Raw genomic sequence first — 23,171 nt, 5'->3', positions numbered from 1 at the left:
GCTGTTTTAAATTCCACTGTTCGAGCTTACCGCTTGACCCTTCTCTCAACTACAGATGAAATCCCTGATAACCTTTATGTTCAGGAGAGCCATGTTGACCAAGTTACCTCAATGGACCAACAGAAGAGTAACGCAATGTTAACCACTAATGTTCGCTACATGAGTTACACCAACATGTTTGTATCCATACTGTTCGCCATATCATTTTTACCATGCTGGCATCGTTTATTGTAACTGTTCGTTACACACCCTGGTTATACACAAATAATTCACATTCTTTCTTTAAGTTTCCATTTCTCTGTTCATGCATACATAATAAAAGCATGACACCATAGTCAACTTTTTCCAATATGGCCGCCACGTTTCCAAAATATAAAGTCCATCATCTCTATCTATATCGACTTTTAAACTCCCGGCGTTCACTCCTGTGTTTCTAACCGGCAAGGATTCACTGCACCATCGCAGGACATTAACACACTACCAAGTAAGTTCACGATAATCGTTTGTTGTCATAAGCCACATGAAAGGTCTACACCCGTATGCACAGTTTCCATCTAAATCGCGTATTTATTTATTTTTATTAGATCAAGTTTCGGACATGATTGGAATGTCTCGTAAGTTTTTCACTTTTACTGCACGAGTCAGACGTCGTATTCACTTGTTTTAATTCTTTTCACCAACTAGTTTATCTTCCTCATTATCTTAATAAAAACACAATCTTTTAAGACACAACAACTAACACCCCCCTGTTACATAAGAACAGCATCACCCGTCGATACCTCAAAAGTAAGCTACTTTTAAATATACGCTGGCATGTCACACACTAACCCACCGATCAGAATTCATGACATAGTCCCCTCATAATACCCTTACCATTGCAGACTTTTCCTTGATGAAGGGTTTGTAACCTGAAATGCATTAGACAAACAATGAGACAGATATGAAAATATGAGAATGAAATGATCATCAAGAGTGAATACAACTTTTGGAAGAAAGCAAAAAAGTTTGAGAACAATTACTATTTTATGAAAGAATAACTTTGGAGAAAACTGGTCAAGAATAGAAACCTCGTTCATGAGGACCCAGTAGTGCCGATGGGGACACATCCACACATTGATGTGCAGCCATACAGTAAATACTGAGGAAGACACACACTTGCGAAACTAAGCCTATGCATACAAGTTTCGACATGCAAAAATGTCACATTCACTAGCTTAGATCAAATGCTTGTTCGTCAGCATAGAAAACAAACGTCTGAAGTTCCTTTTGATACTGAACCATTTCATGTTATGACAAGCAAAAGACACATGGTGACTGCCCAATGTCCTAGGAAGTCTATTATGTGAGACTTCTTGCACTTTCAACATGTGGCTAGTCACCCATCAGACACTGATGTCATTGTAAAGATTGGATCTGAAAAGACAAGTAAAAAACCCCTGACTGTTGCTGTTTCTCCATCACCAATGCCATGCCAGTTTCCGCCCCAATATTACTAAGGGGGCGGAAACATGCCTTTCCGTGGCGGCATTGCTGCCACGGAAAGGCATGCAGGAATTGCTTGGGGGTACTCTTGGGGGTTCACATGGGGGTACCTATGGTACCTCCCTGCAGTTCCATGCACAACATGGCAGGCACCGCGCGGTGCCTGCCATGTTGTGCATGGAAGTGCACGATATGCCTTCCTGGCATTGTGGCGAGCGGTGCTGAGTCCACCGCCCGCCACAATGTCAGGAATGCAGGATGCGCCCGCCACTGTGGCGGGCGCATCCTAATGGCCCCCACGGGATCCCCGCCCTTATGGCGGGCGGTCCAATTTCACGATAGGATGGCGGGCGGTAATGACCCCCTAAGAAACGACATCCTTACCTGTGATATTCCTGTTGATTATATTTTTAACATCACAATATTCTTGAGATAATATTCTGGTATAAAAATATTTTAAACTTGATTTTTTGGCAAAACACCTCAAACATAGTGGGGATTAGGTCAGCTAAAGAGCCCTTATGCAACATTTTACAAGGCAGACATCCTAAGTTAACAAGAGCGCAGTTAAACTCATTGATCAGGTGCTTCAAAGCCTAAGAGTGTGGGTGTGTAAAGTCTATTTCAGTCATTGTATGCAGTTCATTAGCTAAGGTATACATTGAAAAGCATTAATGTGGTTTTAGAAAATAATGTGATGTTGTCCTTATATGAATCTCTGATCAGCTGGCCTTTTTCAACCCATTTAAACATTTTAATCAACTCTGTAACATTATACCAGAAGTCAGTTGTGATGTCTAGTCCTTTGTTTAAATCAGCACCTAAGAGAAATAATAGCAGGCTGTTTGAGTAGTATGCAGCCAACCAGTAGTTCCCAACATAACAGCTTAATCTTCATAGATCATTTTAGGGCCCAGACCTAACTTTATTTTTATTTACTTACTTTGCAATTTTATACCATAAATGAGTAGAGGCTGTCTAGTCCTTTTTTTAAATGAATATCGAAAAGAAGCTATAGCAGGTTGCTTGGGTAGCATGCAGCAAACTACTAGTGTTCAACACACTAACATTACCTTTACTGAACCCTTTGGGGTCTTAAGTTTCAATGTTGTAATCAGCTTTGTAATATTATACCACAAGCTAATAGTTACTGTCTAGTTCTTTGTTTAAATCAGTATCTAAGAGGAGCAATAGCAGGTTATTTGGGCAACATACAATATGTCACTAGTTTCCAACATAGCATTATATTCTTATTAGAACACTTTGGGGCCCAGACTTAAGTTTGAATGTTTTAATCAACTCTGTAATTCTGTACCACAAGTCAATAGTGGTTGTCTGGATCTTCATTTAAATCAATTCAATTCAATAAAAACTTTATTTCGGTCAATATGACCTTAAAAGTACAGACACAATACATGCAAATATGTTTAAAACTACAAAAGAATTCAATTGCATGTGGTGAAAAGCAAATAATAAAAACAAAAGTAGACATTGCTGACACACGTGTAAAGTTGATCATTTCCAAGCTCAGATTTAAGATGCCCTCTATCCTGATTACTTCACCAAGAAAAAAACCACAAAATAAAACAAACTGAAGACAGCGGATATAACGGTGGAATATGCAAAACAGGGTACAGAGCTTCACATTTGAGAGTGCATAGTGTCAATAAATAGATAATTTAAGTAAAAACAATTATCATAAAAAGATGACCGCTAGTACTCGCACTATTTTTTTGCAATAGTTAGCCTAACAATGGCGACTCTACGATACAGGCTACTTCACCATGAAATTTTCACAACTATTATAGTAATAAACTAGTAATCTACTCCAGGCTAAGTGCAGTACTGACATTTAAAAATCATTAAGACCATATTAAATATATACACATATTAAAGAACATGAAGAAAGAATCAATAACAAGAGTGTCCATATGTGGATATTTTTTCAGGATGTTTGATAATAGGAAGGTTTCCTCAAAGGTGCCCTATTTCAGTTATTGCAGAATCATGGTTTTAACATTTTGAGAATAGTTTTAAGAATTTTCTGCGTGTACACCACATACAAAATAGGAAGCCTGCAACTGAGTATACAATCGGTATACTACAATCGTGTTTCAGTATCATGAAAGCCTTAGAGCAGCTCCTAGTACCTAGGTCTCTACAAATCTGCACCAGCCATCGTTTTCTTGCCTTGTGATAAACAGGACAGCTAAAAAACACGTGGAGGACTGACTCTGCATGGCAGTCACAAGCCGGGCACTTTAAAGCTTGCGGACATCCCCACTTGTGTGTAAAAGAGCGGAGAGGCAAGACCCCATGTCTAAACTGAAGGAAAAGCTTTCTAGCAGCTGCCGGCTTGATGTCATCCAGGGCCGGCTCAAAACTGTATCTATCTTTAGTTTCCAGAAAAACTGAGGTTAACTTGCCTACTCGGGGTTACTATAAAACTGTGCTAGTTTGTACTCCTCATAATGAGCATTCAACAATTTCATAGGGAGTGAGGTGCAAATCAGTATGTAAGATAGGTAACAGCAGCCTTTTGGGCAGCATGCCACAAACTCCCTAGAAAGCAGCGTTCTTACCTACATTCAGTGCAACACAGTGCTGCACGGAACTTTGTGGTGCTGCATTGCGTGCAGTTCTGCATTTAAAGAGTGTTGTGCCAATGATGTCAGCAGTGGTACTCACACAGCAAAAGTCACTTTTGTGCAAACTTACGAATTGCACCATGGCGCAAAGGCAAGTGAGCGATTTCTTGTTTGATATTTGTACTAGCGGGACAACCTCCATGTTCAAATTGTGCACCAAGGACAACCACCCATTGAGTAGCTGCAGCCGGTCTGTACAGGCTGAGGGCAAAAACAGTGTCTGCTGTTAGACATGCAAAAAATGTGCATGCTCTTGTCTACCTGAGCTGATCTTTGCCAGGCTGAAGAATTAACAGACCTGTGGATGTGACCTCCTCAGCCTAGCAAAAGTTTCTTGAGTCCCTCGCCCTCATGACGAGGGGAAGTATCACCGATTAAATCAGACCTAGGTGCTTTGGTTTTAAGCTTGAAGAGCCCTGGGCCGAGTGTCAATCAGTTGTAGCGTCACCCCTAGCCCTGGTACTCGCCAATGAATACGCCACAAATGGAGCTTAGTATAACAAGCCTTTATTCTTCTGCGTGTAACTCAACATTCTAAACTTTTAGTCGCTTCTCTACGCTCCAATGCTTATGTCACAGTTCTACGGAGCACATCATAAGCCACAGTGGTTCCGTCATTATAAACTCACATGACACTACATCTCTCCCTCTGCTAAATAAATTAATTAAAAAATGTTCACATTTATACAATTAGAGCTCCTCAGTGAGTCTTCGTGGTGCTTGGATCACATGTCCTGATCGTTTCTTCAGAAACTGGGGACAGGCAATAGAAAGTGTTATATAATTGTTAACTGCTCTTATTTCAAAATGTTTAATATATTTATTTGATGTTCTTTTTTATCTTTAGGTATTACATAGTTTTTTAAAATAATTCATAACATAATTTTCTGTTCATAGTTATGTAGAAAATAATGTTATTATAAAATACATAATACATAAAAAAATAAGATTTTTACATTTAATACTAACGGAAAGAAATGTAAACAGAATAAAATTACATTTAATCTATGTGATTATGTCATATATTGTAGTTTTTATGTATGTAAATCTTACATAATAATGATGTTTTATTAAAGATATACTATAATTTTATTAAACTATATAATTTATAAAACTGCTTTCTATGATAATATTAAAAGGACAAAATATTAAATATACATTTTAAATTTTACAATTTAATATAACATGAATATATATTATTATACATGTAATATCTTCTTAATGTTGAAAACTATTAAATATTTATGTTATCTTTTAATTTAAATGCTTGGCTTTACCTGTGCTTTTTATTTATTTATTTTTAAACAATATATATATTGGGGGTAATATAAAAATAAAAATCTACAGTGTTACATTTAAAATAATAAATAATAGTTTTATTATCTTTTATACGTATATATTTCTGCATACTAATCAATTATATTTCATTGGATTTTTATATTTTAGATCTATAATGTTTAGTAATAAATGTAACATATGCTAAAGAAATATTAATGTATGATACATGTTTATGTTTAGTATGTATTTGATTGCTTAGACAGTACTTCATTTTTTTAAAGCCCAACACCTTTCCCAATGTAGCTTAGAATAAAGTTTGGATAGTTTATGCAACACCTTCAAAGACTAACACCTTCCCCAATGTAGGTTACTTTGTAGTGGGAATATTGCAAATTATCCATTTAATTTACAACACCTACCCCAAAGTGGCTTAGGTTTTAGTGGGGTTTTGTAAATGTAACCCCTTTTATGTCCACTGTTTTTCACAATTTATCGTAAATTGGAGTCGTAATAGTACATGTAACCCCTCCAATGTCCAACACCTTCCCAAATGTACCTTAGATTGGAGTTAGGTTAGGTTGGGGTTTTAATTAGTATTAAAGTAGCCCTTGCAATGTCTAAAACCTTCCCCATTATGAATGGATTGGAGTGGCAATGTAGCTTATTGTGAAGTGGGAATAGTAAATCTCAGCCTTTTAATGTCAAACTCATTCCCTAAAGCGGCTTAGATTGGAGTGGAAGTACTAAATGTAACCTCTTCAATGCCCAACTCCTCCGTCAATGTAAATCAATCAAACAGCATTTGTAGAGCGTGGCACTTTCACCCCAGGGGGTATCTGGGCACTAGGGTGCGAGGTCTATGTCGAAATGCCAGATCTTGAGTTTCTTTCTGAAGTCCCCAAAGGAGCGTACAGTTTGGGAGTGGAGGTGCAAGTCATTCCAGATCTTGGCGGCAATGTAGAAGAAGGAGCGGCCCGCTGTGGTTGCGCATATGCAGGGGATGTGTGCAAGGGCTAGTGAGGTGTTTTGCAGGTCGATGGAAGTTAATTTGTGGTTGATGTAGGCCGGTCCTTGATCGTGTAGGTTTTTTTAGGCATGCAAGAGGACCTTGAACTGCCATCTCTTCTGGATGGGGAGCCAGTGAATGTTTCTGAGGATGGGGGGTGATTTGGGTATGTTTTAGGAGGTCTAGAATGAGTCTGGCTGCAGCGTTCTGTATGGTGTATATTCTCCTGAGGAGCTCGGTGTAGAAGCTGGCGTAGTGTTGCCATAGTCGAGGCGGCTAGTGATGAGAGCCTCAGAGACAGTCTTTATGGTGTTGACTGGGATCCATCTGAAGATCTGTGGAGCATGCAGAGGACATGAAAACAGGAGGGGACGACTGCATTGACTTGTCGTTTTATGGTCAGTTCAATATCAAGGATAATGCTAAGGATTCGTGCATAGTCTGTTGGAGGGGGTGTGGGTCCAAGTTCTGCTGGCCACCAGCTGTGGTCCCATATGGGTGTGTTTTTCCTAAAGATCAGTGCTTCTGTCTTGTCAGAGTGGAGTTTAAGGCAGTTGCCTCTCATCCAGTTGGCTACATTGGTCATGGGATCGCAGAAGTTCATTCTGGTAGTGGAGGGGTCTTTGGTGAACGAGAGGATAAGTTGAGTGTCATCTGCCTAGCAAATTATGTTGAGGCCATGGGATCTGACAAAGTTTGCGAGGGGGGTCATGTAGCTGCTAAATAAGGTGGGGCTGAGGGATGATCCTTGGGGTACACCGCACATGATGTTCTTGGATTCGGAGGTGAAGGGAGGCAGCCAGATGCTCTCTGTACATCCTGTAAGGAAGGAGGTGGTCCATTTGAGGGTGTTTTGTTGTATGCCGATGTTGTAGAGTCTGTTGATGAGGGTGTGGTGGGATACACAGTCGGGTGCAGCCATGAGGTAGAGGAGGATCAGGGCTAAAGTTTCCCCATGGTCGAGGAGGTTTCTGATGTTGTCTGTGGCAGTGATCAGAATGGTCTCCATGCTGTGGGTGGCTCGCAATCCCGATTGGGAGATTTCAAGCAGGTGGTTCTGTATCAGGAATTCAGTGAGCTGTTTGGTTGATGGCCTTATTGAGAATTTTGGCAGGGTAAGGGAGTGTAGTAATGAAGCAGGAAACCCAAGTAAGTGGAAGTATTTATTATATAACTACACAGTTGTGGAGTCAGTTAAGTGACCTCCACCATGAACAAACTACAATCAACTGTAATAAAGATTCAATCAAATACAGTCTTAGAATACTTACAGAAGCCCCATCACCCAGCAACCCCAGAACTCTGTGGTGGAATGTAGCTTTCCCACAGCCTAGAAGCAGGCAGTGGAAAGTGACACACTCACACAGAGACAAGCTATAACATATACCTTCCCTTCTACTTAAACAATAAAACAAACAAAACAAAATATGCAATTAATCCTGGAACCTCTTGGGAGTAACAGGAACCCTTGAGCTCCTCCTAAGACCAACTTGAATGTCCCCAATATCTCTGACGGGATAATTATCAGCTGAATCAGATTTTACCTTGGTAGAGGACTTTAGCTTGACAATTTTGGAAGTATTCCACCAATGTCCAATGTGGTACTGAAAATTCTGGACCCGTGTTATAAACATCGTCGTATCATGACGATTTTGGTATCAGCAGACCGATAATGATCACAATACTATGCACAAGAATTTCCGTCATATTCGGCTGACAAAATCACCCTGAAATCAGAGTTTCCGTCCTGAACCCTCGGGTTCCATTTTGTGAACGGCAGCCATTTTGTGATTGCCCTCACCTAGGCCAAATGACTAAAGCCACAAGCGAGTCGGAAGGACACGTACACCTTTGCTGACTCCTCTGTGACCTGGGTGAGCTGAGTCCACTGCCTGAAGCCAAACCTGTTCGGCCAGTTCCTTTCCCAGTGGCCGAATGAGATTAGCATCAAAGCACAACATGTCATAAACCTTTAATCGCACACAAACCATGCCTAATCTCACACACACCTGTCCTTGTTTCTTTCTTTATGACTTGCTTTACGAGGAGGAGGTGCCCGTTTTTATTAGGGGTCCGTCGATATCTGATGAAAATACTGGGCCTTGCAGGATAATTGATTGTGGGTTGAAAAAACTGAAATATGGGCTTGTCATCATGACTCTGCTTTTTCTTGTAGTGAAAATATGTGAATCGTCAACTGTAAAATGAGGAATGTTTGCCTAAAGCGTAATATTTTGTATAACAAGAGAAGGCTGGCTTTGTAAGATTGAGCAGTCTCCTGAGAACATACACTGTGTTGTACTTCTAGGATACCTGTTACTGGCTGCAGCCAATAAATACGATCTTTGACTCCACCTAGAAGACTCTGTGTTGCTGTAGTCTGAAACAGGAAGGACTCGAAGTCTTCGGGTGTGTTCCCTGGCACTGCTGGGTTCTTAAAAACCCAGTACTTCAGTTGGCGCCCAACGTGGAGCGATTTCAGCGGTACCGGTCCAAGCCAGAGGTTCGTGAGGAGCTTCGTGTGAAAATTCTGGAGGAAGGCCGCCACTTCATCGACCCCTGTATGTCGACGTGGTCCGAAAGTCTTTGCTGCGAGGTTCCCCGCATCCCGACGGCTACGAAGGACTGCTGCCCTGACTATCGCCCTGTTTTGGACCCTTAATGATTGGTAGAGCGAAACGTTAGACGAGTCTTCTGGTGACGTCATTGATACCTCAGTTAAGTATGAGTGGAGCCTCTCCCAGTCCTTAGTTTGGTTCTTAGTTTTTGGTATCCCTTGGGATCGCTTTGATTTGGAACTTGCAATTAACAAAGCCGAGGGACTCGTGTATTCACGAGACTATCGTATTCGATAATCCTTTGAAGTTTGAAGCTAGACTAGAGAGCGAAGATGCCTGGTCTTAGTAGACTTGGAAATTTGTTTTGTCTTGGTTGTAATAGGGATTCCCGATTGGAAGACTCGTGTCCGGTTCCTCCGATTGGAACTCCAACCTACGAACTTTATGTGAAAAATGGCGTAGGCCTCAACGCATATAATGAAGTATGGATCCGATACACCAGGAAAGATGGTGTTTTAAAATTGCCTCAATATGGTAGTTTTGACGCGGAGATTTTGGATAATCTGGAGGTTAAACTTTTTAAGAAGAAAGCCCGGCTGGCAATGTTTGACTCCTTTGGCATACGGCGCAAAGAAGCCAAACAGAGAGAAATGAAATTAGCGAAGAAAAATAAACGAGAACGAGGTATGTCAATGGTACAAGCTGCCGTTGCGTTTAGGGATAATGAGGAAGAGCAAGAAAGCGAACAGATGCTTAGGGTGAAGAAGTTAGCGGTAGATAGATGCTACCCAGTTTTGCCACCTACAGAGCAGAAAGACAAGAAAGATCTTGAGAAAGATCCTTTAATCTCGCATCTATTGAGTTCGCCACCCCCTTATGCACAGAGTGCTACGGCACCACTGCCACCAACTGTGATTGCACAACCCCCAGTTGTTGTGCCACCTGTGATTCCTCCACAGCCAGCTCCTTTTCCGTTGGCTTCTATTCCTTTGGCGCAGCCTCCTCAGGGGCCGCCACCTTTGTCTCCTTCTTCGTCTGCTACTCCTACACCTGTTCTTAATGCTCCTTCCATTCCGAATTTGAATTCTTCTGCTATTGTTCCGTCTTCTCTTATTCTTTCACCTTCTCCTTCTAGACACCGAATGACTACTGCAGTTACTGGTTTCTTTTCTCCTTTGTTGGGACAATTGGGTATGTCCCCTGTTACTGAGCGTAGACAGTCACGTAGTCAGTTGCCGAATATGGATGAGCGTACAATTTTGGATCACATGGCGCGTAAATGGATTATGTACGATACACAGTATGATCTTGAGGGCGTTATGTATGTTTTCCTTCAATGGGAAGCACCGAAGCAACGGTACGTTTTCGATACGATGTGTGCTTTTCTTGTTGACAAATGGGATGAGGAAGTAGGACAAGCTCCTGATGAGTTGTATAACATACGTTCCGAATTTGCGAAGGGAACTATTGTGAGTCCATCTGATGTTGGGAAAGCGGTTGCGACGTTGTTGTCATTTAGGAGTGAGTCTCCTTCTCGACAATTGTTCGGGTCTGATTTTTCAGTTAGGAGAAAGGCTCGACAATACCCAATGAGAGAAGTTCCTCTGGTGTGGAAAGAAGCAGTGGTTGCTGGTACAGGTAACAATCCGCCGGCTGTACCGGCTCATTTTCAGCGTGTCTGGGTGCATGTTCCATGGAAACGTGCTGAAGTTTTAGCTATTAAGCAGTCTTTGCCTGATCCGTGCAAAAATCCAGCAGGGTACTATAAAGAGTTGACTCAGAATGTGAGTTTGTGCATTATGAATTTGGCGGACATCGACATGTTGTTTGGTAATGTTGTTCCGCAACCTATTTGGAGTAGGATTCGTCATACGGATCATGCGGTTGAATTGGGTGATACATGGGTTAATCTCCGAGATGCTGACAATAGACAAGTAGGCGGTGCTAAGCCTGAGGATTTGATTACTGAACTTCCTGATAGGATTATTACGTATATGAAGACTTTAATGCCCGAATTGCGTGTCAATTGGGACAAGTTGTCTGCATGTAAGCAGAAGAAAGACGAAACGGTGTCTGACTTTTTCACGAGGTTCGAATAGACATTCGTAGATCATAATGGTCTGATATGGCTACCGAGGGTGGTCAGAGATTGTTTGTTGACGAATTTGTACATAATTTGCTTCCTGAATTGTGTAATAAGTTGAAGGATTCTGAAAGTGCTTGGGCTGTTTCCACGTCAGCACAGATTTTGGCTACTGCCCAGTATTATGAACATAGGCGCAAAGATGAGTTAGACAAAGTGGATAAGAAGGCTAAGGAATTGAAGACTAAAGTTCTTCTACAGCAAGCTTATCCACCCGTACTACTAGTCAGCGCGACTATCAGCAACCTCAGCAGTATTCGAGAAACTCGCAAGGAAACGAGTCTTCTCAACAGCGTTTTCCGTATGGGCCTAATCATTGTGCGTATTGCAAAGAAGAGGGTCATTTCAAGATTAATTGTCCGGTTTTGTTACAACGCACGAATGGTGCTTCTGGTGTTCGAGGTAGAGGTGCTCAACAAGCGCCTAGAGGTAGAGGTCGCGGACAGAATGTACGTCCTTTGCCTCCGCAGAACTCGATGAATAGTTTTGATCAACAACAGAGTTCGTCTGGTAGGACAGCACAGTACTACGTGGATGATTACTATGTTGAAGGTGACGAAGCAAATGGTAATGATTGTTAGGACGGCCATGGACAAAGAGAGGGAGTTGTTTCAGTTCCAGTAGATCAGAGTGGACCTTAAGTTGAAGTGATTGCATCAGGTGTGTCAGAACCTTTTCTGTTGGATACTGGTGCTACAAAGAGTTCTATTATGCATTCTAAACTCCCTGGTGCACCTTTGCCTGGCTTTGATAATGTTTCTGTAGGTTTTTCTGGCGCCCCCGTTACGAATCCGATTTCTGCTCCATTGTCTCTTTCTGTTGGTCCTTGTAAGTTCGAAGCACCCCTTCTTTTGACTACGGGTTGTCATTTGGATTTGTTGAAGAGATTGTATGCGACATTGTATTGTTCTCCATCAGTAGTACATCTTACTTTGGGTAAGAGTGTGATGTCTCCGATGTACGTGTCGAAAGATAGTCTTCCATCTGAATTGTCTCTCTTACCAGATTCATTGTGGGCTACTGGTCCAAATGATGTGGGTCTATTGGACATTCCTCCATATGTTGTGACTCTGAAGGCGAATTCTAAGTTACCGCGCATTCCACAATATCGTATCTCGAGTGATGGTGAGCGTGCACTTTTAGCGATTATTTATGATTTGATCGAAAAGGGTGTCATTGAGGAAACGAGAGGTGATGTGGGCAATAGTCCTGTTTTGCCTGTTCTGAAGAGAACTGATTCTTCACAGCCTCCTGTATATAGGTTTGTCATCAATCTTCGCGAAGTGAACAAGATTGTCATTCCACAGTTTCCTGTCGTGACTGATATTACAGCTTTGTTGACTCTGATTCCGGCTACTGCTACCTTGGTTTTCGGTGATTGACGTGAAGAATGCTTTCTTCAGCATCCCGATGCCATGGAGAGTAGGGACATTTTTGGATTCTCTTTAGGAGGTCGCAGTTTTCGCTTTAAACGCGCTCCTCAAGGCTATTGTGAGAGTCCATCGATCTATAGCCAAGCTTTGAAGACACAACTTGATCTGTTGATTTTACCTGATGGTGCAGCCCTTATTCAATACGTCGATGATTTGCTAGTTGCCGCTGATACTGAGGAGATTTGCAGGGAAGCAACTTTGTCGTTACTGCACCACTTGTCTGATTGTCATCACAAAGTTTCTCTCTCCAAGTTGCAATTTTGTCGACAAGAAGTAACCTACTTAGGTCACCTCTTATCGAAGGAGGGAAGGAAACTGACCCCAGAAAGAATTCAAGCTATTGCAAAAATGAGTGTGCCTACGACACAGAGAGAAGTACGTGCGTTTTTGGGTATTACGTCGTACTGTAGACAGTGGATTCCTAATTTTTCTTTGTTAGCGAAGCCTTTGATAGCTCCTACTGTTAAGGATACTCCAACTCCTATTTCTTGGACTGACGAATGTCAAACAAGCTTTTCTGAATTACGCAATGCGTTGTGTTCGGCTCCTGTGTTGGGTACTCCCGACTACAGTAAGCCTTTCACATTGTATGTCCACGAGAGAGAGGGATGTGCATTGTCAGTTTTGACTCAGCAGTTTGGCGATAAGCAACGTCCATGTGCGCACTTTTCATCGACTTTAGATCCGGTAGCTAGAGCGTTGCCGAGTTGCTTGAGAGCTACGGCGGCAGCGGCTGTTTCAATTCGACAATCTGCTGGTTTGGTTATGGACAACACGTTAGTGGTAATGGTTCCACATGCAGTGGATACCTTGTTGAACCGTACGAAGACACAGCACCTAACTAGTGCTCGGTTGTCAGGTTACGAGTTGACTTTGTTAGCGAGTCATGTGCACATTAAACGATGCCACACGTTGAATCCAGCCACGTTGTTGCCGATTTCAGTTGAGACAGATGATGATAGTGAAGAACAGCATGACTGTTTTCTGAGAACTGAAGAAGAGACGAAAGGGAGAATAGACCTTAGGGGCACTCCTCTTCCTGAATGTGATGGTACTTTGTGGGTTGATGGTTCATGCTTTAAGTTGCCGAATGGTGATACGACTGCGGCATATGCTTTTACAACTTTGCATATGATTGTTGACGCTGCGCGTATTCCACATAATTCAGCACAAGCAGCAGAATTGATTGCACTTACGAGAGCGTGTGTGTTGTCGAAAGGAATGAGTGACCATATATACTGACAGCCAATATGCCTTTGGCGTGGCTCATAGCTTTTGACATTTGTGGCGTGAACGTGGATTTTTAACTTCGCATGGGACAAAGATCCAGCATGGACAGTTGGTGAATGAACTTCTTGAGTCACTGACCTTGCCGTTACAAGTTGCGATTGTGAAATGCAGTGCACACAAAAAGGTTACTGTTGATGTTGGTTGTGGAAATGCATTTGCTGATGAAATCGCAAAAGAAACAGCAAAAGATGTAATGAATCGAATGTATGTAGCAGGCCCTGCAAGATGGGTTGGTGATGTTGGAATGTGTGAAGATACGATTGAGAGTGTGAAATCCATTCAAGCTGAAGCTACAGAGAAAGAGTTGAATGAATGGAGAGAAAGTAAGGGTAGATTGGATTCGAATGGTTGTTGGACTGATTTGTCAGAGCATTAGAGATGGTTGTTGCCTAACGCATATGTGCTTCTGGTTGTTACAATGGCTCATGGAATGGCCCATATTAGCGTGAAAGGGATTTGCAAGTTGTTGGCTCCGGTTTGGCAGAATGCGGGAATTCCAAAGTGTGCAGAGAATTTGGTGAAGAATTGTATGGTGTGTCTGAAATACAATCCTGGTAGGGGAACTCCAACTCCAGCTGGTCATTTTGCGCCTCCAACGTATCCATTCGAGGTTTTGCAGCTAGATTTCATCCATATGGAAAGGTGCAACAATTTGAAATACGTACTCGTTGTTGTTTGTGCCTTTTCGAGATGGGTAGAAGCATATCCCTTAAAAGACAACACTGCCATATCCACAGCTAAAGTCCTTGTCAAAGAATTGTTCCCTAGGTTTGGAATGCCGAGAATGGTCTGGAGTGACAATGGAAGTGAATTTGTGGGTCGAGTGATGAGGAAAGTATGTGAGGGGCTAGGTATCCAACAAAAATTCCACGCTGCAAATCACCCCCAATCAGCTGGATTAGTAGAGTGCTATAATGGCACACTAAAACTGAAATTGGCCAAGATTCAAGCGAGTTCTGGTCTTAAATGGCCTGACGCTCTGCCTTTGGCACTCCTATCAACAAGAGTGACTGTGCATTCGCGAGTAGGACTTAGTCCCTATGAAATTGTGTTTGGCCGTTCGGCCAACATATGGGGAGTGCCAAGGCCGGCAAAATACAGTGAAATTGAACACCCTGTACTGCTTGATTATTTGTATGAATTGACGGCTAAATTGCGTGTTTTACACCAACAGGTTCACGATACTTTGCCTCCGGTCTCTGAAGCTCCAGGACATCCTATCGATCCTGGATCGTGGGTGCTGATCAAGAACTTCCAGCGGACAAAGATGACCAGCCCCGTTGGACCGGACCCCACCTTGTCCTTCTCTCAACAAGATCAGCTGTTCGAGTAGAAGGGAAAAATAACTGGATCCACGGCGTACACTGTAAGAGGGTCCCTCTGCCTCTTCCGTACGACCGTGGGGTCCAGGAGGGGATCGCTGACTCTGAAACTGAGACTGTGCCTCGGTTTCTGCCTTTTAGCGATGCACGTGTAAAAGGAACAATTTCTGAACAAGAAAGCGACAATATCTTGCAAGAAGCTGTGCCACCGTCAACACGATTGAACACTACAGAGCCTGAACTCTTGTTTCAGAACCAGACAGTATCTGGAAAAAGACGTTATAATTTGAGACCGAGAACTATGGACAAATAAAAATTATTTTTCTTTGCTATTTTTGAAAGTGCAGCTCTCTCATCTGAGAAACTTGCTTATTTTTGTTTTTCGAACCGCCATCCGGGTTCAGCTGCTAGGGTCACGGTTGCTTAAGTCTTTGGAGTGCAGCTGAAGACGTTAGGTCGACAGTTCTGGTTGGTCTAAGGGAGTTGCCCTAGACTGACAGAAGCATTCTTTAGCATAGAACACCCTACCGCCGCGGGCAGCAATTTAGAGAGGATGGAGTTTTTCGAGATGGAGAGACCTGCCAAACAGATGAGCTTTAAAGACAAAATGTGTATATTGATGACAAAGAAACGATTTTTTGATATTATGCATTTTCATGTTGCTTAGTGTAATGACGTTTTTAATAGGATATGTTTTATTCTCTTTTCAAGTGACCTTTGCACCCACTACACAGCCCATACCTCCTTCTACTGTTTCCTCGCATTTTTTTCACCCTCTGCCAGATCATGAGTCCACTAGAAGATTAGAGTTTATCAATAACTCCTTCATCCAGCTTCTACACAAACACCAATTAGTAATGACCACAACTAATTGTTGGGTGTGTGGTCTTATGCCACATACAACAGATAAGGGTATCCCATACTTGGTCTTACCATTTAGCTACAATGGTTCTTTGTGGGCGTTTCAGACGATGTTCATATACGCCATCGAACCATATCCCCACGTTCCACGAGAAGTAACTTGAGCAATAAGGCATTGGTAGTGGGAATTACAAATATGAGCAGAACAATTGACTCGTATAGAACGATTCCCAGAGATGAGTTGCAAGCTTATGATAGATGGAATGTAACAAGATATGGAGGTACTCTAGGTGAGAACCAGCGAGCAAAGAGATCCTTCTCGATTTGGATTGTACCCCATCAGGGTCACCTATGTCTGCAAGGTAATGGCAAGAATCCCAGAGCTCAGCTAGGGAAAAGTATCTGCACTGAAACATATGTATTTTCGTCTCAGACTTCCCCTTCGTTTCTAGCAGCTAAGGGTACCTATTTCATCTGCCATGATAGAGCCTATACATGGTTGCCCCCTGACTTCCCGGGCACATGTTTTGTTTCGTTCCTGTTGCCTCCCACCTTTACGGCTGCAGCAGATTACCATAAGACAAGGATAGTTAGAGGTGTCATCAGTAAAGAAGACACTGCAGGACAAGAATTTGGAGATTTCGTAAAGGGTTTTCTGCCGTTTTGGGGACCTATGGTGAACAGCAGGAACATAAGGCAATTGACAAGGGTGGTTGAATCCACTGTGGTTGAAACCGCCGGTGCCCTTAGTAATTTGACGGCTGAGCTCCAGTCGGATTGCCTTATGACTCTTCAGAATAGGGTCGCATTAGACGTCATACTTGCAGACCGAGGTGGGGTATGTAAAGTGATCCAATCAAGTTGTTGTATTTTCATCCCAGATAACGCTCCGACAGTTTACCAGGCCATTTCCAAACTGCATAAGATCTCTGAATCTATCCACGTGGATACAGGAGATTGGTCATTGATGGGGTGGTTCTGGGAACGGATATCTGCCTGGGGATGGAAGATTCTGATAGTCATTGGGATGATCTTAGCCATTTTTTCCTGTTCTGTCTGTGTGTACAGTGTGCTCCTGCAATATGTGGCCTCTGTGCTACATCATGTGTAAAGAAACCTGTATCAAGAAACAAGCTAAGTAATAGGATGATGCTACAGCAGCATCTCAATGACTTTATGAATATAGACCTGGACTCAGATTAGCGTGAATATAGGTTATTGCCTATGTAAGGACAAAAGGAGGGACTGTGGTACTGAAAATTCTGGACCCGTGTTATAAACATTGTCGTATCATGACGATTTTGGTATCAGCAGACCGATAATGACCACAATACTGTGCACAAGCATTTCCGTCATATTCGGGTGACGATATCACCCTGAAATCAGAGTTTCCGTCCTGAACCCTCGGGTTCCATTTTGTGAACGTCAGCCATTTTCACAGCCATTTTGTGATTGCCCTCACCTAGGCCAAATGACTAAAGCCACAAGCGAGTCGGAAGAACACGTACACCTTTGCTGACTCCTCTGTGACCTGGGCGAGCTGAGTCCACTGCCTGAAGCCAAACCTGTTTGGCCAGTTCCTTTCCCAGTGGCCGAATGAGATTAGCATCAAAGCACAACATGTCATAAACCTTTCATCGCACACAAACCATGCCTAATCTCACACACACCTGTCCTTGTTTCTTTCTTTATGACTTGCTTTACGAGGAGGAGGTGCCCGTTTTTATTAGGGGTCCGTCGATAGCTGATGAAAATACTGGGCCTTGCTGGATAATTGATTGTGGGTTGAACAAACTGAAATATGGGCTTGTCATCATGACTCTGCTTTTTGCATGTGGATTACATACGTGATTTTAACATTGTGAATTGAATTCTTTTGAATTGACTTTATTATTTGAATTAGCTTTCTCTAACCAGTTTGTTTCCTTTAGTCCTTCTTCTAGTTTCACACTCCCATCCACTCTAGTCCCCTTTCTAGCTTCACAACCCCCGATCACATGACTCACAATGCTCCCGGCTTCTATTTTTGAACGCCGATGTCACACTTCCGGTTACACCTAGCCGTCTTCGGTGTCCGGAACTTTATGAAACACCAAGCAACGTAAGTAATGCTGAACTCTAAGCATCGCTTTAAGCGCGCTGTCACTTGTATTTAACTTGCACGTTACTGAGACGCCAGGTCTCTAGTTTGATTTATACCAGTTTTCCAGCGCATTAGGCGCGCTGTCACTCGTATTTAAAATGCACGTTATTGAGACGCGAGGTCTCTAGTTTAATTCAAACTTGTTTTCGAGTTTACCCCCAACACCAAGCTCATTGGGCAAATTTTTGATCTATCACCTTTATGTCGTCTTCGCTTCGATTATGCTCTATATGAACAATTCACGCTTACATGTGCGCGGTGGTGTCTTAAAGGGATTAAGTAACCTTTGCTTATTTCGCATCTTTTTTGACATTGTTTCTATATCGAATGAAGGCTACAATGAGATATCGTCTTTATTTTAGATGCTCCCCAATGAAGGGCGGTGGCCCGAAATGCATTGGAGCGGGATCCAATAATATGTATCTTTGAACTTGGAATGTTTCTGAAATATTTCTACAAATGGATATGAAATGAATACCATTTTTTGAAAAGCAAATAAATAATGGTTGAAACGCAGTTAACATTTTTGTGAATAATTTGGAAGAATACACCAGATTGAGTGCCTTAGAGATGTCATCAATGGTCCATTGATCACACTTCTTTTCCAACTGTAAAATAAGGAATGTTTGCCTAAAGCGTAATATTTTGTATAAAAAGAGAAGCCTGGCTTTGTAAGATTGAGCAGTCTCCTGAGAACATACACCGTGTTGTACTTCTAGGATACCTGTTACTGGCTGCAGCCAATAAATATGATCTTTGACTCCACCTAGAAGACTCTGTGTTTCTGTAGTCTGAAACAGGAAGGACTCGAAGTCTTCGGGTGTGTTCCCTGGCACTGCTGGGTTCTTAAAAACCCAGTACTTCACCACCCATGACCTGAACAGCATTGTTGCCGATCTTAATAACCTTAATAGGTTTACCAAATTTACAGTCTCCTTTTTTTACATGAGTGGGAGTTTTAATCCTGATCATGTCACCAGCAAATAAAGGAACAGTTTTAACACATTTCTTATTATCAAACCAGACTTTCTGTTTCATTTGAGATTCAGAGAGATTAGCACGAACAATCTCCATAAGTTTCCCAACATTAGAAACAACTTTGAGCCATTTATTCATCCATCCAGGTTTGAAACTGGTGTTGGCCTTAAATCCTCTGAGTAACTCAAACGGCAAAACTTTGGTTGAAGAATGTGGAGTAGTTCTGTAAAACCACAACATACAGTTTACAGATTTGACTAGATTATGATTCCCTGATTTAGCCCACTTAATGCACTCACCAATCACTATATTCATCCTCTCAACCAAGCCATTAGTCTGAGGATGATATAAAGAACTTTTGGAATGTTTTATCCCACAAGAAGCAAGAACATTCTCCACCTCAACACTCACGAATTGTGTGCCAATATCTTCGACAAGTGTTTCAGGGAAACATTTCTCTCAAAAATACTTCACTAAAAAGTGAAACAATGTTAGAATCATTAGCTTCTCTCACACACTTAACTTCGGGCCATCTAGAACTGTAATCCATAAGCACAATAGCAAATTCGTGTCCACATGATAAATTGTCAAAAGGACCCATGACATCAATGCCTAATTTCATCCATGGTCCTGAAGGACACTCAATAGGTAACAAAGGCGGGGTCACTACTTTTAAACTTTTATCAGAAGTGCAACAAACACAACAGTTAGTGAAAATTTCTTCAAATGGACGGAGAAATTTAATCTTTACATGGAACCACTAACAGAAGTACTACAAAAAGCAAACATAGCTTTCCACATGTATGCAGATGACACCCAGCTGTACATCAAGGTGGCATCAACAGAAGAAATTAAGACCATGAACTATGCACTATCAAGAACCCTCAAATGGCTCACCAAGAATCGTCTGAAACTAAACCCACAGAAAACAGAATTCTTACTAATCACACCACATAAAAGCAATCAAAACTTAACAGAATGGTCCAAACTCATCACTGCTCTTAACTGTACCCCAAAGATTGTAGACTACACCAAGTCACTGGGAATTATCCTAGATAAAAACCTGAATATGTTAGCACATATTAATGCAATGGCAAAAAACGCCAGGTTCCACCTGAGCTACTTGCGAAAACTTAAACCCTTCCTGAGCAAAATAGATCTTAAAACAGCAGTACAAGCACTGGTCATTTCAAGGATCGAATATGGGTGCTCGACCCTGGCTGGTCTCCCCAAGATCGCAACCGCTCCATTAAAAGCTTGCCTTAATGCAGCCACAAGACTGATAGCAGGTTCAAAAAAAATTTGACCACATCTCACCTCACCTGAAAATGCTAAACTGGTTGCCAGTAGAAGCACAAATTCAATTCAAATCACCCACAATGCAATTCACCACAAAACTCCAGGTTACCTGGCCCAGAAACTTACGCCATCAGGAGGTAACAGGAGCAAATCAGACTTTCTTTTGAAACCGGCTCGCTTCTACAAGAAAAAGACATATGACCGAGCATTCTCAGGAGCAGCACCAAGAATTTGGAATGCACTCCCACCAAACATCAGAAGAATTACATCCATTGCAACCTTCAAAAAGGAAGCGAAATCATGAACAAAGATAATAATGTACTTTAACTGTGTCTGACAACTGTGTCTGACAACTGTATATTGAATATATTTATGTCTATATGCAAAACTGAAGTATGTAACATTAACAACTGATGAATCTCTTCTGTAAAGCGCTCTGACACCCTACGCTGGGTCTTGTTCGCGCTATAGAAAACACTAAATAAATAAATAAAAACGTATCACCTCTCAACAAAATTCCATCTTCAATAGATATTTCTCCCTCAACTTTCCAATAAGGTTGTAAAAAGAGGACAACACTTTTTCACGAGGCCAGCCTTTCCTTACAAAATCAAAAACTTACTATACTAGATCATCATCCTTTAGTGCATTTTTCCAAACTTTCTCCGAACACACATCAGGTTCAGGTAGATCTAAAGCCGCTACAAAACAATCATCATAATCCTCTTCACATAGTTCACTAAAACAAACGTCATCAGTATCATCTTTTTTATGACTGAAACGAGAAAGATAGTCAGCACGAACATTCTTCCCACCTGCAATATGAGAAATATTAAAGTAGTATTGTAAAAACTTGGACACCTTCCTTGAAATTCTGGGCGTAAAACATTTATTGACCCCAGCATTTAAAATAGATACCAAAGGTTTGTGGTCTGTGAGAAGACTAAAATGTTTACCCCAAATATATGGGCGAAACTTCTCAATAGCCCAAAGACAGGCTAGAAGCTCCTTTTCGATAACTGAATATTGTTCCTCAGCATTCCTTAGAACTCTAGATGCAAATGCCACCATGTCTTCACTTCCACCACTCTTTTATGTCAAAATAGCTCCAAGACCAACTTGACTTGCATCAACAGTGATACAGCAAGGAACACTAGGATCAAAAGGTTTGATTGCATTACCTTTACCCAAAAGTGACTTAATGAGATCAAATGCTGAGACACATTTTTGAGAACAACAAAACTTTACACCTTTTTTAAGTAAGTTGCTAATGGGTCGAACTATTGTGGCAAAGTTTGGAACAAAATGAGAATAATATTCACACAATCCTAAAAGGGATTTTAACATTGTCAACAGGAGCAGGTGCATTGATTATTGCTTCAAGTAATCCATGTCTGGGTGTGACACCTTCTTGAGTAAGAAGATGGCCTTAATATTCAACCTCAATAGAACATTTTTTACACTTTTCAGGTTTTAAAACAACTCCTTTTACTTGAAAAGTTTCAAGAACTTTACATAAAATGGCATCATAGGAGGAATCATATTTTGCAAATATTAAAACATCATCCTGAAAAACCAGAACTCCTTCAATATCTCTTGTATAACCTACTGAAAAAGACCAAAAGGCATCCGTCGGTATTGGAACGTACCTAGAGCAGAAACAGATGCTGACAGATGGCGTGATTTGGGATGCAACTCAATCTGGTGGTACGCACATTTATTTATTTATTTATTTAGAGTTTTGTATAGCGCGAACAAGACCCTTGGGTATCAGAGCGCTTCACACAGCATGACATGAGATAGTTAACGTCGGTATAGTTGTAGCCTTTTTCGACAACCTTTAGAGGTAGGTACATATTTTGTAATATATTGCACATAAATGAAAATCCTCGAACAGTTTTCCATGTAAATTTTCATACCCCTAAGAGGTAGGTGCTTATATTGCCCACAAAATTAAAACTCAGAACAAATATCTACAAAATATAAAGTATACAACGTAAGTAAGAACCACAGTTTAGTACATAACACGAAACGCGATATAAAGTGTGATTGCAGCCAAGGATCCTGAATGTTTATATTCTAGGTCTGATTCAGTTCCCGACATTGACCATGCATTCTGACTTCCCATGTTTAGCCTACGGGAGGAATGTACTCATTAGGAAGATCTTGGTCTCCCTCTTAAAGTATATAGGGTTTTTAATATTCCTAATGTTTGAAGGAAGTGAATTCCAGATTCTAGGTGCTGCTCCTGAGAAAGCTCTGTCGTACGTTTTCTTCTTCCTAAAGATGGCTGGCCTCAACATCAGCTCCTTTGTGCTCCTGGCCGGTCTGTTCCCTCCAGATAGTTTAATTTTCTGAGAAAGGTAGCTGGGTGTATTGTGATGGAGCGTCTTGTGAGTTATGCATGCCATTTTTAGCTGGATTCTGGCTTCGTACGGTAGCCAATTTAATGCCTTCAAGTGTGGCGAAATGTGGTCAAATTTCCTTGATCCAGTGATCAGTCTTGCTGCTGCATTGAGACATGCCTTCAGGGGTGCTGTTGAGATTTTTGGTAGCCCCGCTAGCGTAGTACATCCATATTCAATCCTCGCGATAACTAGTGACTGAACTGCCAGTTTGAGGTCTGCTTTGGATATGAATGGTTTCACTTTTCTGATATAGTTCAAATGGTAGCGGGCGCTTTTTGCCATTGTGTTGATATGGGAATTCATGTTTAGCTTCTCATCTAGT

This window comes from Lissotriton vulgaris, chromosome 8 (genome assembly GCF_964263255.1).
Source record: "Lissotriton vulgaris chromosome 8, aLisVul1.2, whole genome shotgun sequence".
Classification (NCBI taxonomy): Eukaryota; Metazoa; Chordata; class Amphibia; order Caudata; family Salamandridae; genus Lissotriton; species Lissotriton vulgaris.
Note: the sequence above shows the minus strand (reverse complement) of the source record.